Source organism: Xenopus tropicalis, chromosome 7 (genome assembly GCF_000004195.4).
Source record: "Xenopus tropicalis strain Nigerian chromosome 7, UCB_Xtro_10.0, whole genome shotgun sequence".
Taxonomy (NCBI): domain Eukaryota; kingdom Metazoa; phylum Chordata; class Amphibia; order Anura; family Pipidae; genus Xenopus; species Xenopus tropicalis.
In genome coordinates, this window is record NC_030683.2 from 61,244,763 (window position 1) to 61,261,499 (window position 16,737).

Sequence of the window (16,737 nt, forward strand, 5' to 3'; positions counted from 1 at the left end):
CAATCAACTAGAAAGCATTTACTGGTCACATGTTTAAAAGCAAACATCCTATTGGTTGCTATGAGTTACTGCTCCTGGGCAAACTTAGTGCGTTTTATTACAAATGGGGGATAGTGGCTTTTTACATTCTATTTGCCATAGAATTAACATCCTTCATTCTACTGAACTGTAGAACAGAATGAATTGTCATAATCTGTCTCTTAGATATACTATAATGTGGAGTCTAACAGAAAGCAAGAAGGGTTGCTAGTTCTGTGACTTGCTTTTCTCCATTTTAAGCACTGTAGGCACTCTTGCTTCACTTGACTTCCTCAGTCACACTCCCACACTAGATGGCGCTCACATGCTAGCTTTGGGCAGACTCCAAGGTCTCCATGGTTGAATGAATAGGCAGAAGATTGGACCCAGGTATAACAGTGCTGTGAGTTTTGCAAAATAGTTCCATCCAAAGCACAATATTTCACACATACTACATTTAAACTTAATCAATGAAGCTGAAAAAACAACACGTTATGCTAGTTATATGCAAGTCAATATAAACATTTAAACATATACAAATTTAAAACTGATACAGTATGCCTGGAGCTGTGGAGTCAGGGAAAATAGTGCATAGCACTAAAATCCCTAATTGTATGCATATGGACTAGTTCACTTTAGTGTCAAATTATATGCATACATAGCAATCATAGGGCTTATTTAGGGATAAACTCCTCAGAAGCTTTTGCCAGATTGTGTTGGATCAACAAAACGCATTCTACAAGTCAGATTTAGTCGCATGAATCAAAATATAATAGGACATTAGTCCTAATGTCCCAGAAAATTCTGATGTTTAAACTACATGAAATATTAGCCATCAGAAACAACACACCTGTCAGAAGGGAATGCAGGATGCTGCATCTTCATCTGACAAGATACAATTTTATGGTGTCTGAGAGACTTTATTTCTTATTGAAATGCATTGACTGTCAGATGTGGATGCAGGAACAAAGTACACTATCTGACTTTAAATTACAGCTGTGTGAATCAGATTTTATTCTGCAACCATGCTGTTGTGCAGCGCTGGGCCAAACGCTAACTGTGCCCAAGGCAGGACAAGCCGCTCGTTGTCCTGCTAACAGCTCTGCACAATGAGTAGAGTGAGTGGATCAGAGGAGGAGCAGGTGGTAGTGGCGATGAGCGGGTCGGGGAAGAAACGGGTGAAGCTCTGGGTTGGTGAGGAGCTATAGAAGGGCCGAAACATAGGGTAGACAAACAGAAGGGGTCCATGCCTAGCAACCCCCCCACCACCATTATACCCTAAGCATGTGCCTCTTCTGTCTACCCTTAGTTCCAGCCCTGCTGTTGCATGGTGTTGCCAGCTTAGGGCTGGACTGGGATTCAAAATAAGCCCTGGAATTTCAAGTACACAGATGCCCATACAGCCCCCACCAGCTTACTAAATAGTTACTGCCTATGGCATCTTTCAGCAGCCCCTCTGGCATTTGCCAGAATCCATAGATTACCAGTCAAGGACTGCATCATATCAAATATGATACAATCTGATCTAAATCTCCCATGGAGATGCGTTTCCCAGTAGTGGAGTGCACCTTTGTTCAACCATAGCTAAGCAGCAAGTTCCACCTGCATTTGTTGCATTTGTACATCTGAAAGAATGTTTCATCCTGAGCTGAACATCTTGAACACATGTGCATCCACCATAGCGAAAGGCAGGGCAAAATGAGTAAAATGAGTAAGAAATGAGTAAGAGTAAAATGAGTATGAGTAAGAGCCCTTACAGGAGCTTAAATATTACCTTTCAATTGATTTTTTCTAAATGATAGTATACTGATCAAAATATATTACTGATTGGTTGCCATGGGCAATTTAGCTAAGTAAACAGCTAGTTTGTAGATGAGACCACTGTTTTTACTCAAACTCCAGTTGGAAACAAAATCTGCATGTAAGGAAAGAAGCTTGAGCTTGCACAGAAATCAGAAGCAATTTTACTGGAGTCCAGTTGACACCATTTTTTAAGGGTGCGTGTGTCCTATTCTTTAACTGTAAGTTCACTGCGCAAATTTACGCAGGGCACCGAGAGAAGCCTGGAGGTACCACCTGGTCCAGAAGTGGTGGTGACTCCAGGGTTCCTCTGGGTCAATAGGTACAACAGCAGTCTATTCAGAATGGTAGTGCAACTATACAAACAGCACATTATGACGCAAATACAGTATCTCTAATCTGTGGAGTTTTATGAGCCATTGTCTGCAACTACTCTTGTGGTCTTATTAAAAATTGCGCCCCCCACCAGAGGTATGAACTAACACAGCCCACAAAAAATCACATGATATCAGTCTTCCTCTCATTGCAGGCAGCCATGTTGGCATCCACAGATCCTATATCACACACAGAAATTCTATTGTCATGTAATATGTGCTCTTTAAGACTGAAATTGAGTCATATTTGTAATAATTAATGAGAAGCATTTGATACTGTAGAGAAATAAAGCTTTGAAATAAAAGTATCCTGGATAAAGCCATCCCTAATCCCAAAAATGCAAGTACAACCTGGAGCTTTGTAATCAGAACTATCCTTGGAAAGCAAAAGGTCCTCTGCATGTATAAACATTGCAAAAAAGGTGGTGTGCAATGGATTAAAGTGAGTGTAGGACTGACCAGACCAGGGATGACTTTGACATAGCTTGAATATATTGAAATATATGCAGAAAAAAAAAACCATATTTTGTTTAACGAGGGGGTGTGGTATTTATAGTAACATAATGCACAGAATGTCTTAAATGAGAACAAAAGCTTAACTAAAGAAGTTATTACAGATTATTATTACAGAGAAATAGGAAATCATTTTAAAAAATTTGAATTATTTGCTTATAATGGAGTCTATGGGAGATGGCCTTTCCGTAATTTGGAACTTTCTGGATAATGGGTTTCCGGATAAGAGGTCCGATACCTGTATATACAAATAAGTCAAAAACCATTACAAATATGTAATGAATGTGTATTGCAAAGTTGCTTAGAATTATGTTTTCTTTAATTAGGCTATCATTTTTTGGGCTTTAAGTGATATCGTTCATAAAATCCACATGTATGTAGATGTAGCATCCCCTCACATTAGGCTGTCAATAGCTGGTGCATAGGAGTCCATGCTTGTGAGCTGATTTTATAATCAAAAAAGTCAGAAGGATTTGCTCAATAACTGAAAACTACAAGCATTTCATTTAAAAAGGACCAAGCCCCCTACAGAGAGAAAACAAAAAATGTTGTGAGCTAAGGTATTCCTAGTATTACTAACAACAATTCAGCAGGGTCATTGGTATACAGTTCCAGTAACTACACTACAGAGACAAGGAGAATTCAGTAATCCCTTTAGTGGCTAAATAACCTTAGCAATTTTATTTGTGTCAGGGAAAAAAGTTAAAATATACATAAATCAGCATAACTAAGCAATAAGAGAAAAGTAAATAATAACCATGTGACATTTAATAGGTTAGAAGTCAGTTCTTCTTTAATGTCACCTCCTTTTCAAAACACTGTTGTTCATGCATGGCATTCACTGACAAACATAATTGCTTCACTGGCTCCTGATGAATTAGAGGGGTCATCCTGTTAAAAGATAGGAATGTCCTAATACACAAATCACTGCAGTCTTTACTGGGATCACTTTTACAGATCAACCTCTTCAGCTACAGGAGCATTCCATAAAACTTGATATCATGTTAGCAATTTGCTACTAGTGTAGGACTGACAAGTTTATATAAATATATAATTATTGAGATATATATATATATATATTATATATTCATACACACTAGGGATGCACTGAATCCATTTTTTTTTGGATTCGGCCGAACCCCTGAATCCTTCGTGAGAATGCCGATCCAAGTCCTAATTTGCATAGGCAAATCAGGCCACGGAAGGGGTAAAGGTCGCAGCATGTGGCGAATCATTTTCAACTTCCGTGTTTACATGACAAAAAGTTGTGATTTTTAGGATTCAGATTCGGTTTGGCCAGGAGTATAGATTCTGTTGAATCCTGTCAAAAAAGGCAGAATCTTGGCCGAATTCTAAACAGAATCCTGGATTCAGTGCATCAATAATACACACACACATATATATACATATTAATGCTATATTTAATTATATTTTCATTTTCAGCAAACTAGCATCAATATCACAAAGGTAATTTTAACAACAATTTTAAGATGTGTCACACATTTTAATTGCTACTACCTGTGGAAAAATTTTCCAGGTGATAGTAAAATTCACAGCACGTTGATTCCTTTTATGTGGGTGTCGGCTTTTGACGCATGCGTAGCTTATTTTAACGTATGCATCATACTGACCATGTGTGCGTTAAAAGCCGACAAATGCGTCAAAGGAAGTGATACACGCCGAAGGGCTGCGGAATTTCTTGCTGCACAAATCAATTCGCCCATCCCTACTGGTAACCTATATATCTTAATTCACATAACCCAAACATGGAGAAGCTTTAGTTTCCCTGTTTGGCCTGTTGAGCTTAAGAAATAACAAATATATATACATTTTCTGTAATTAAAAGATAAGGCCAAAGTATGCTTAGCACAAGCCCTATTCATTGCACTCATGTTATACAAGGGAGTATATTGGTGCTTTAATATGTCTGGATTGCAGTGGTGTAATTAGTACTATTACAGGGAAATTGCTAAAAAAATATTCATAATAATGTTAAACAATCTCTTAATGTTGTGTAGAGTTTATTAGGCACAAACATATACTGAATTGGATTTTGCTCATCAGGAAAACATTTTTATTTTACCTTCAAATGACAGGAAAAAACTTTTACCCTTGCAAATATTTAAATTTACTTCAAGTTAGTGTCATCTATTTTATTATTTTAAAACTGTATGCTAAAATAGCACTTTTGTATTACAATCATGTCGGAAGTTCCCTATCAGTGAAGGAGATAAAGTAAAAGTTATTCTAAGAGAGACAGTCTGGAGAAGGCTACTGCTTTATCATTCAAGTACATGCCAAAAGGAGGTAAAAATAGGCCTTGTTTGGATAAGAAGCCTTCATATCAAGTCACCTGCTGCTCTTTCTGTCCCAGACTCTTGTACACAAAATTAATAATCCAAACGACATAATTTTTGTACAACAAGATGTCATGATTTAATGATTATTATTTGGCAGTACCATACAGCAGATAAAATAATTATTCATGGTTAGAGAAGAACATGAACAGAATACGACTATGGCTAAAAATTGGGAATCAAACATACATTAGGGTCAAAAAGTATGCTCTTGCACAGAAAAACTATTCACTAAAAGAGCATATAATAACACACTTAAGGGCAAGGAAATAGAGGCACATTTTATTTATTTGGCATAATTATTATTATTATTATTATTATTATAGGACAAGGAAAGGCTAAGTATAATAAGGAGTTCAGGGAAAGGCATACCTCATTACAGGCTGTCAGTGTAGTAATTCCACTGAAGCATGCCCCTGTTTAAAAGATCCTTAGCCGTTTACTTCTCAAAAGCTGGAATAATAGAATGAGTACTACCCAAAAGTCACCGCGCTGCTCTTAAGACCAAGGTCGAGACGTGTGCGCAATAGCTGTTATTCCGCACATTGTTAGTATCGTGAGCGTGCTTTGTCCCCTTCAGCCAGCTCTGTCTCTGGAACAAGCACAGGAAAGTTTGCACATGCGCAGATGGTGAACGCAACCTTCTAATAGAGTGAATATATATACGGAGTGATTATTCCCTTTACAGACAGTTTTTCTGGGAGAGGGGAAAGACTATTGAAATGAGACACTTTGTAAAAGCAGGCTTTCCTTGTCCTTTAACATGTATTTATAATGTCATATTCCACAGTGGTGAACCACAGAAGATGTTTACATTAAACATGCAAATTACATACAGATACTGACTGATGTAGAAAGTAAAAAGCCATGCCTATTGTAAGGTCTAAACCTTACAATCTAAAAAGGAGAAGGGACAATGAGACATGGTGAGGGAGTAGTTCATATAAGATAGATACAGTTCATATAAGTGTAACACTATTTTGACTTAGATTAGGCAAATCCAGGCTAGTAGCGTAGTGTAGAGCATGTGTTACATGCGACCCTTAATTCTTAGGCATGGGCCTCCGCTAAGTGGGAGAAGTACTATGGAGCTGAGGTTGTAGTTGAACTACAACTTGCTGAAGTTGTGTGGCGCAGATGGTATAAATGGACGCCAGAGGATTCTTGCGGATGAACTATGATACAGATTTATTGTCCAAGACAAGCAGTTGTAGAATCAGGGTATTCATATACTCACAAGCAGTTGATATAGAATGTCACAGTGGTTAGTAGCACTTGTGGCATACAGAGACAGTGCAGCACACAGTGGAGACAGGTAGAGTTAATAGCCAGGAGTCCCAAGATGGATGCCCTTTAGGGATGTAGCGAACCTAAAAAAAAATGTTCGCGAACCCGTTCGCGAACTTTCGCCGGAAAGTGCGAACGTTCGCGAACTTTGCGAACCCCATAGACTTCAATGGGAAGGCGAACTTTAAAACCTAGAAAAGCCATCTCTGGCCAGAAAACTGATTTTAAAGTTGTTTAAAGGGTGCCACGACCTGGACAGTGGCATGCAGGAGGGGCATCAAGGGCAAAAATTTCTCTGAAAAATATGTTGTTGACACAGCGTTGCGTTTTGTGCTGTTAAGGAGAGAAAACACACTACATTCCTAAACTTATGTAATAAACTGCTTTAAAAAGTCTGGCATCTACATTCCAATCAAGTCGTGTAAAGGTTACGGCCGGTTCACACGCAAAGACAAAACGCCGCGTTTACTGCTACGAAAAAAAACGCAAAAAGCTTTAATGATACTGTCAAGTGTGCGAATATTAGTTTTTACTAGTTGCTTGTCACCTCCAGGAGGTTCGTCCCGTCAGTGGGAATATTTCTGTAGTGGTGTGTTTAGCAGTCACCGTGCTTGTGCGCACGTGCATGGTCAGGCAGAGGTAATTCCATGTACAGTAACGTGAACCAAAAAACACTGATTCTGCAGTGTGGGCCCAGGTTTGTCCTACCTTTTCGATCACCTGTGGTGACCATAAAAGATACGATTTTGCCGCCGTTGCAGAACCCTGAAAAATCAGGAATGTGTACATTCCTAAAAAATTATGTTTTTTTTGTTGCAGCCACTGAAGCACAGAGGACAGAAAAAATATGTTAGATAGATGGTATCATAACCAATCCTGAGGCAGAACCTTTAAAAAATCGAAGATAGCGTACCAAGCACAGAAGACAGAAAAAATATCTTAGATAGATGGTATCATAACCATGCCCCAGGCAAACCCTTTCAAAGAACTAAGATAGGGTGACAACAAGCACAGAAGACATTAAAAACATCAAAGCTAGATGGTATAATAACCATGCCCCAGCCAAACCCTTTCAAAGAACTCAGATAGGGTGACAAGCACAGAAGACATTAAAAACATCAAAGCTAGATGGTATAATAACCATGCCCCAGCCAAACCCTTTCAAAGAACTCAGATAGGGTGACAACAAGCACAGAAGACATTAAAAACATCAAAGCTAGATGGTATCATAACCATGCCCCAGCCAAACCCTTTCAAAGAACTCAGATAGGGTGACAAGCACAGAAGACATTAAAAACATCAAAGCTAGATGGTATCATAACCATGCCCCAGCCAAACCCTTTCAAAGAACTCAGATAGGGTGACAACAAGCACAGAAGACATTAAAAACATCAAAGCTAGATGGTATAATAACCATGCCCCAGCCAAACCCTTTCAAAGAACTAAGATAGGGTGACAACAAGCACAGAAGACATTAAAAACATCAAAGCTAGATGGTATAATAACCATGCCCCAGCCAAACCCTTTCAAAGAACTCAGATAGGGTGACAAGCACAGAAGACATTAAAAACATCAAAGCTAGATGGTATAATAACCATGCCCCAGCCAAACCCTTTCAAAGAACTCAGATAGGGTGACAAGCACAGAAGACATTAAACACATCAAAGCTAGATGGTATAATAACCATGCCCCAGCCAAACCCTTTCAAAGAACTCAGATAGGGTGACAACAAGCACAGAAGACATTAAAAACATCAAAGCTAGATGGTATCATAACCATGCCCCAGCCAAACCCTTTCAAAGAACTCAGATAGGGTGACAAGCACAGAAGAGTAGAAGAGAGAAAAATTCAGGATTTACCTGTCCAAAAAGTTTGGCTTACAATTAAGCCAGTAGGATTTGCACCCTAGTTTGTACGGTGGTGGAGGAGGACGCTAAAGGACAGCTGTGTGTGGTGTCAAGCGGCGTGCAGAGAAGGACAGCTGCATGGGCAGTCAGAACAAGTCTTCCGGCGTGCAGTAACCCTCCGAGATCCATGCCTCATTCATTTTAATAAAGGTCAGGTAATCAACACTTTTGTGACCTAGGCGAGTTCTCTTCTCAGTTACAATCCCTCCTGCTGCACTAAAGGTCCTTTCTGAGAGGACACTTGAGGCAGGGCAAGACAACAGATTTATGGCAAATTGTGACAGCTCTGGCCACAGATCAAGCCTGCGCACCCAGTAGTCCAGGGGTTCATCGCTCCTCAGAGTGTTAATATCTGCAGTTAATGCCAGGTAGTCCGCTACCTGCCGGTCGAGGCGTTCTCTGAGGGTGAATCCAGAAGGGTCCTGGCGCTGCCTTGGACTGAAAAAACTTTGCATGTCTGACGTTACAGAGTGGCCAAAGTGCATTGTCCTTGCAGGTGTGCTCGTGGGAGGATTACCGGCACCTCTGCCCCTGGAATGTGGAGTGACATCACCCTTAAAAGAATTGTACAACATGTTTTGCAGGCTGGTTTGGAAATGCAGCATCTTTTCGGACTTGTGGTACGTTGGTAACATTTCTGCCACTTTATGCTTGTAACGAGGGTCTAGTAGCGTTGCCACCCAGTACAGGTCCTTCTCCTTAAGCCTCTTGATACGGGGGTCCTTCAACAGGCATGACAGCATGAAAGACCCCATTCTCACAAGGTTGGATGCAGAGGTATCCATCTCCCCTTCCTCGTTATCAAGGACTACGTCCTCATCCACCACCGTCTCCTCCCCCCAGCCACGTACAAGACCAGGGCTCCACAAAAGGTGACCACAAGCCCCCTGGGAAGCCTGCTCCTGTTGGTCTTCTGCCTCCACAAAGCCACCTTCCTCCTCTGACTCCGCTTCTGACACCTCTCCCTGTGTTGCAGCAGGTGCCTGGGAACGTTCTGGTGATTCCGCCCAGAAATCAGGCTCTTGGTCACGCTGGTCTACAGCGTCATCTGTCACTCGTCGCACGGCACGCTCAAGAAAAAAAGCAAAGGGTATTAGGTCGCTGATGGTGCCTTCAGTGCGACTAACCATATTTGTGACCTCATCAAAAGGGCGCATCAGCCTGCAGGCGTCGCGCATAAGCACCCAGTAACGGGGGAATAAAATCCCCAGCTCTGCAGATCCAGTCCTACCACCCAGTTCAAATAGGTATTCATTGATGGCTCTTTGTTGTTGCAGCAGACGTTCAAACATCATTAGCGTGGAATTCCAGCGAGTCTGGCTGTCGCAAATTAAACGCCTGACTGGCAAGTTGTGCCGCCGCTGAATGTCAGCAAGGCGTGCCATGGCTGTTTAGGAACGTCTGAAATGGCCAGACACCTTCCTGGACTGCCTGAGAATGTCCTGCAATCCTGGGTACTTCGAGACAAACCGTTGGACTATCAAATTTAAAACATGTGCCATGCAGGGCACATGTGTTAAATTGCCCAGTCTCAGTGCTGCCAACAGATTGCTTCCGTTGTCACACACCACTTTTCCAATTTTCAGTTGGTGTGGGGTCAGCCACCGATCGGCCTGTGAGCAGAGATGACAGGAGTACAGATCCGGTATGGTTTCTACTTTCCAGGCACGTCATGCCCAAGACAGCATGACAACGGTGTACCTGGCACGTCGAATAGCCTATGTGGAGCTGGGGGTGCACAGGTGTGGAGGAGGACACAGCAGCAGAGGAGGAAGAAGCCGAGGAAGAAGCCAAGTTAGAAGACGACTTAGAAGACGACTTAGAAGACGAGTTAGAGAGCAAAGGAGGAGTAGAGGTGGTGGCAGACCCGCATGCAACCCGTGGCGGTGACACCAACTCCACTGTTGTTGAACCACGCATTCCCTGCTTCCCAGCCATCACCAGGTTCACCCAGTGGGCAGTGTAGGTGACATACCTGCCCTGACCATGCTTGGAGGACCATGTGTCAGTAGTCATATGGACCTTTGCCCCAACACTAAATGACAGAGATGCGGTGATTTGGCTCTGCACATGCTGGTACAGGTGTGGTATTCCCTTCTGTGAAAAAAAATTGCGGCTGGGTACCTTCCACTGCGGTGTCCCAATTGCTACAAATTGGTGGAAAGCCTCAGAGTCCACCAGCTGGTATGGTAAAAGCTGGCGGGCTAAGAGTGCAGACAATCCAGCTGTCAGACGCCGGGCAAGGGGATGACTCGGAGGCATTGGTTTCTTACGCTCAAACATGGCCCTCACAGAAACTTGGCTGGGGGCAGATGAGCAGGAACTGGAAGGCGGAGTGGAGGGTGGTTGAGACGGGTCAAGGACAGCAGAGGTAGAGCAGTAAGATGCTGAAGCAGAAGGAGGGTGGCTTAGCGTTTGGCTGCTGCCTTTGAGGTGTTGCTCCCATAGTGCTTTGTGTTTGGCGTTCATGTGCCTTCGCATAGCAGTTGTACCTAAGTGGGTGTTGGGCTTCCCAAGACTCAGTTTCTGACTGCACTCATTGCAAATTACAGCGCTTTTGTCAGAGGCACACACATTAAAAAAAATGCCACACTGCTGAGCCTTTTGATGTGGGCTTTCTAGCAGTAACAGTAGAAGTTGGCGGGTGCGTTGGCTGGCTGACCACAGGTGCCGATTCATGTTGTTGCCCTACTGTTCCCTGGGAGCTGTCCCTGCTTCTTCTAAGTCTTAATCTCCTCCTGCCTCTCTGACTCTCCGTCTCTCCATCTGAACTATCCTCCTCTTGCTCTCTTCTTGTGGGCACCCACAAAATATCACTCTCCTCATCATCATTCTCCTCAGATGCATCAATTTCTTCTGACAGCTCACAGAAGACAGCAGCAGCGGGGACCTCATCACACCTTATGTCCATCTCTGTTGTGTTGCCTGCCTGAATTATGATATCTGGTGTAACGTCCGCATCTCCTTCATCTTCTTCTGGCAATAATGGTAGCGCATCACTCAGTTCAACAAACTCATGAGTAAATAACTCCTCTGACTCCAGTGAAGAAGGGGCGGCGGTGGTGGAGGAAGTGGTACGTGAGGTGCCCATAGCAGAGGAGGATGAGGATGTTGTGGCAAAGTTAGAAACAGTAGAGGATGGGGTGTGCTGTGTAAGCCAGTCAACTACCTCTTCAGCATTTTGGGAGTTCAGGGTAAGTGCCTTCGGAAAACTGGGCAATTTCCTAGGGCCACAGGATATCATAGCAGCATGGCCCCTAGTGCCTCTGCGTGGCGGCCTGCCTTTGCCTGGCATTTTTTTTATTTTTACAAAACAACAACAACTTGGGTGATGTTTCTGGACACGGAATTATTATTGTAATTTAGACAGATTGTGAAAAAGCTCACACAGCTAGGTGGCACTTGGTTGCAGACACCGGGCAACAAGGCCTGCAAGGGCAACGTATACAGTAGTGGATACGGAATATATTTTTGCTGGTGGAAAACCGTCACTCAGGTTGTGTTTCTGGACACGGAATTATTATTGTAATTTAGACAGATTGTGAAAAAGCTCACACAGTTAGGTGGCACTTGGTTGCAGACACCGGGGCAACAAGGCCTGCAAGGGCAACGTATACAGTAGTGGATACGGAATATATTATTGCTGGTGGAAAACCGTCACTCAGGTTGTGTTTCTGGACACGGAATTATTATTGTAATTTAGACAGATTGTGAAAAAGCTCACACAGCTAGGTGGCACTTGGTTGCAGACACCGGGCAACAAGGCCTGCAAGGGCAACGTATACAGTAGTGGATACGGAATATATTATTGCTGGTGGAAAACCGTCACTCAGGTTGTGTTTCTGGACACGGAATTATTATTGTAATTTAGACAGATTGTGAAAAAGCTCACACAGCTAGGTGGCACTTGGTTGCAGACACCGGGCAACAAGGCCTGCAAGGGCAACGTATACAGTAGTGGATACGGAATATATTATTGCTGGTGGAAAACCGTCACTCAGGTTGTGTTTCTGGACACGGAATTATTATTGTAATTTAGACAGATTGTGAAAAAGCTCACACAGTTAGGTGGCACTTGGTTGCAGACACCGGGGCAACAAGGCCTGCAAGGGCAACGTATACAGTAGTGGATACGGAATATATTATTGCTGGTGGAAAACCGTCATTCAGGTTGTGTTTCTGGACACGGAATTATTATTGTTATTTAGACAAATTGTTATTTAGACAAAATATACAGAGCAGTAGAAAGTAGATTACTAGCCAGAAAAACTACTTAAACTCTGCCTCAAAATAAATACACAGCTCCTCAGTCCTCTCCCCACACAAATACAGAGCAGTAGAAAGTAGATTACTAGCCAGAAAAACTACTTAAACTCTGCCTCAAAATAAATACACAGCTCCTCAGTCCTCTCCCCACACAAATACAGAGCAGTAGAAAGTAGATTACTAGCCAGAAAAACTACTTAAACTCTGCCTCAAAATAAATACACAGCTCCTCAGTCCTCTCCCCACACAAATACAGAGCAGTAGAAAGTAGATTACTAGCCAGAAAAACTACTTAAACTCTGCCTCAAAATAAATACACAGCTCCTCAGTCCTCTCCCCACACAAATACAGAGCAGTAGAAAGTAGATTACTAGCCAGAAAAACTACTTAAACTCTGCCTCAAAATAAATACACAGCTCCTCAGTCCTCTCCCCACACAAATACAGAGCAGTAGAAAGTAGATTACTAGCCAGAAAAACTACTTAAACTCTCCCTCAAATGAATACACAGCTCCTCTACCCACACAAATACAGAGCAGTAGTAGATTACTAGCCAGAAAACCTACTTAAACTATCCCTCAAATCAATCACAGCTCTCTCCCTACACTATCTCTTCAAGCACACACAGGCAGAATGTAAAATGGCTGCTGGGCTTCGGTTTATATATGGAAGGGTGTGGTCCAAGGGGGGGGGTGGCCCAGGAGGGAGAGCTGCCTGATTGGCTGCCATGTATCTGCTGGTTTGGGGTGAGAGGTCAAAATTTCGCGCCAGCTAAGGCGAACCCAAATGGCGAACATACGCCGAAAGTTCGCGAACTTCCGCGTTCGCGAACACCCGATGTTCGCTCGAATTAGTTCGCCGGCGAACAGTTCGCTACATCCCTAATGCCCTTTACTGGACTGGATCCCTACAGCCAACGGTGGTTCAGGGGTTAATATTAACCCGATACCTGTGTCTTAACTGTGGTCCCTACAGCAAGGCATACAGAGCCTGGGGTAGGCTAAACCCTTAATGTCTTCTATGGTGGAGCTACAGCTCCTCGTTGTAGCTAGATCTGACTATGCTCACTCTCCTAGAGGGCGCTGTTAAATATTCTGCTGTGCTTACTTATCCTCGATTCACAGGGCCCTGTCCCCGACTTTCACTAGTAGAGATGTAGCGAACCTCACAAAAAAAGTTTGCAAACCCGTTCGCGAACTTCCACCAAAAAGTGCGAACTTTTGCGAACTTTGCGAACCCCATAGACTTCAATGAGAAGGCAAACTTTAAAACCTAGAAAAGCCATTTCTGGCCAGAAGACTGATTTTAAAGTTGTTTAAAGGGTCAGGGTCAGGGTCAGGGGGATCAAGGGCAAAAATTTCTCTGAAAAATACGTTGTTGACACAGCATTGTGTTTTGTGCTGTAAAGGGCAGAAATCACACTACATTTCTAAACTTGTATAATAAACTGCTTTAAAACGTCCGGCGTCTACATGCCAATCAAGTCGTGTAAAGGTTACAGCCGGTTCACACGCAAAGACAAAACGGCGCATTTACTGCAACGCAAAAAACCGCAAAGAGCTTTAATGATACCGTCAAGTGAGCTAATAATAGTTTTTACTAGTTGCTTGTCACCTAGTCTGTGTCACCTCCTGTCGGTGGCAATATTTCTGTAGTGGTGTGTTTAGCAGTCACCATGCTTGTGCGCACATGCACGGTCAGGCAGAGGTAATTCAATGACAGTGAAGTGAACCAAAAAACACTGATTCTGCAGTGTAGGCCCAGTTTTGGCCTACTTTATTGATCACCTGCGGTGACCATGCCTCATTCATTTTAATAAAGGTCAGGTAATCCACACTTTTATGACCTAGGCGAGTTCTCTTCTCAGTGACAATCCCTCCTGCTGCACTGAAGGTCCTTTCTGAGAGGACACTTGAGGCGGGGCAAGACAAGAGGTCGATGGCAAATTGTGACAGCTCTGGCCACAGATCAAGCCTGCGCACCCAGTAGTCCAGGGGTTCATCGCTCCTCAGAGTGTCGATATCTGCAGTTAACGCCAGGTAGTCCGCTACCTGTCGGTCAAGGCATTCTCTGAGGGTGGATCCAGAAGGGTTCTGGCGCTGCCTAGGACTGAAAAAACTTTGCATGTCTGATGTTACCGAGTGGCCAAAGCGCATTGTCCTTGCAGGTGTGCTCCTGGGAGGATTACTGGCACCTCTGCCCCTGGAATATTGAGTTCCTAAAGTGACACCACCCTTAAAAGCATTGTACAACATGTTTTGCAGGCTGGTTTGGAAATGCAGCATCCTTTCAGACTTGTGGTACGTTGGTAACATTTCTGCCACTTAATGCTTGTACCGAGGGTCCATCTCCTTAAGCCTCTTGATACAGGGGTCCTTCAACAGGCATGACAGCATGAAGGACCCTATTCTCACAAGGTTGGATGCAGAGGTATCCATCTCCCCTTCCTCGTTATCAAGGACTACGTCATACAAGGTCTCCTCCCCCCAGTCACGTACAAGACCCCGAAAGGTGACCACAAACCCCCTGGGAAGCCTGCTCTTGTTGGCGCGCCATGGCTGTGTAGGAACGTCTGAAATGGCCAGACACCTTCCTGGACTGCCTGAGAATGTCCTGCAATCCTGGGTACTTCGAGAAAAACCGTTGGACTATCAAATTGAGAACATGTGCCATGCAGGGCACATATTTTAAATTGCCCAGTCTCAGTGCTGCCAACAGATTGCTTCCGTTGTCACACACCACTTTTCCGATCTTCAGTTGGTGTGGGGTCAGCCACTGATCGGCCTGTGAGTGCAGAGATGACAGGAGTGCAGGTCCGGTATGGTTTCTGCTTTCCAGGCACATCATCCCCAAGACAGCATGACAACGGCACGTTGAATAGCCTCTGGGGAGCTGGGGGTGCACAGGTGTGGAGGAGGACACAGCAGCAGAGGAGGACTCAGCCGAGGAAGAAGCCGAGGTAGAGAGCGAAGGAGGAGTAGAGGAGGTGGCAGGCCCGCATGCAATCCGTGGCGGTGACACCAACTCCACTGTTGTTGAACCACGCATTCCCTGCTTCCCAGCCATCACCAGGTTCACCCAGTGGGCAGTGTAGGTGACATACCTGCCCTGACCATGCTTGGAGGACCATGTGTCAGTAGTCATATGGACCTTTGCCCCAACACTAAGTGACAGAGATGCGGTGACTTGGCTCTGCACATGCTGGTACAAGTGTGGTATTCCCTTCTGGGGAAAAAAATTGCGGCCGGGTACCTTCCACTGCGGTGTCCCAATTGCTACAAATTTGTGGAAGGCCTCAGAGTCCACCAGCTGGTATGGTAAAAGCTGGCAGGCTAAGAGTGCAGACAAGCCAGCTGTCAGACGCCGGGCAAGGGGGTGACTCGGAGACATTGGTTTCTTACGCTCAAACGTGGCCCTCACAGAAACATGGCTGGGGGCAGATGACCGGGAACTGGTGGTCAAGGTGGAAGGCGGCGGGGAGGGTGGTTGAGACGGCTCAAGGACAGCAGAGGTAGAGCAGTAAGATGCTGGACCAGAAGGAGAGTGGCTTTGAGTTTGTCTGCTGCCTTTGAGGTGTTGCTCCCATAGTTCTTTGTGTTTGGCGTTCATGTGCCTTCGCATAGCAGTTGTACCTACCTCCTGGGAGCAGCTCGGCTGGGGGTTGCAGCTCGGCATTATAGCAACTTAAAGTATAGCAAATTTAAGTATACTTTAATGAGTTAGACAGAGTTAACTAGCAACTATTAATATCTCCTTCATCTGCCTTTACCATCACCAAACTGCACCTCCAACCATAAACTCCTATGGCTTTTCTTTGTCTCACCAGGTATGTTTCCTGCCATCCACTGTCCTGATTTTGCACCCCCTATCCACTGCTGTTTCATTTTAAATGTATGTTTCCTGCCATCCACTGTCCTGATTTTGCACCCCCTATCCACTGCTGTTTCATTTTAAATATATGTTTCCTGCCATCCACTGTCCTGATTTTGCACCCCCTATCCACTGCTGTTTCATTTTAAATGTAATGTTTCCTATATCTGTTTTTACTGCTTGGCTTTGATCAGTGACTTCCTTTATCATACCCCTAGTCTAATCACATTTCCTGGCTCTGTGTAAGGGTATATCATTATCTGATAACAGGCAATAGGTGTGAATTTGGGTGTGTTAGCTGTCTAGCCAATTGGGCCCTCCTCTTAGAACCATGTGATTCTCTTGA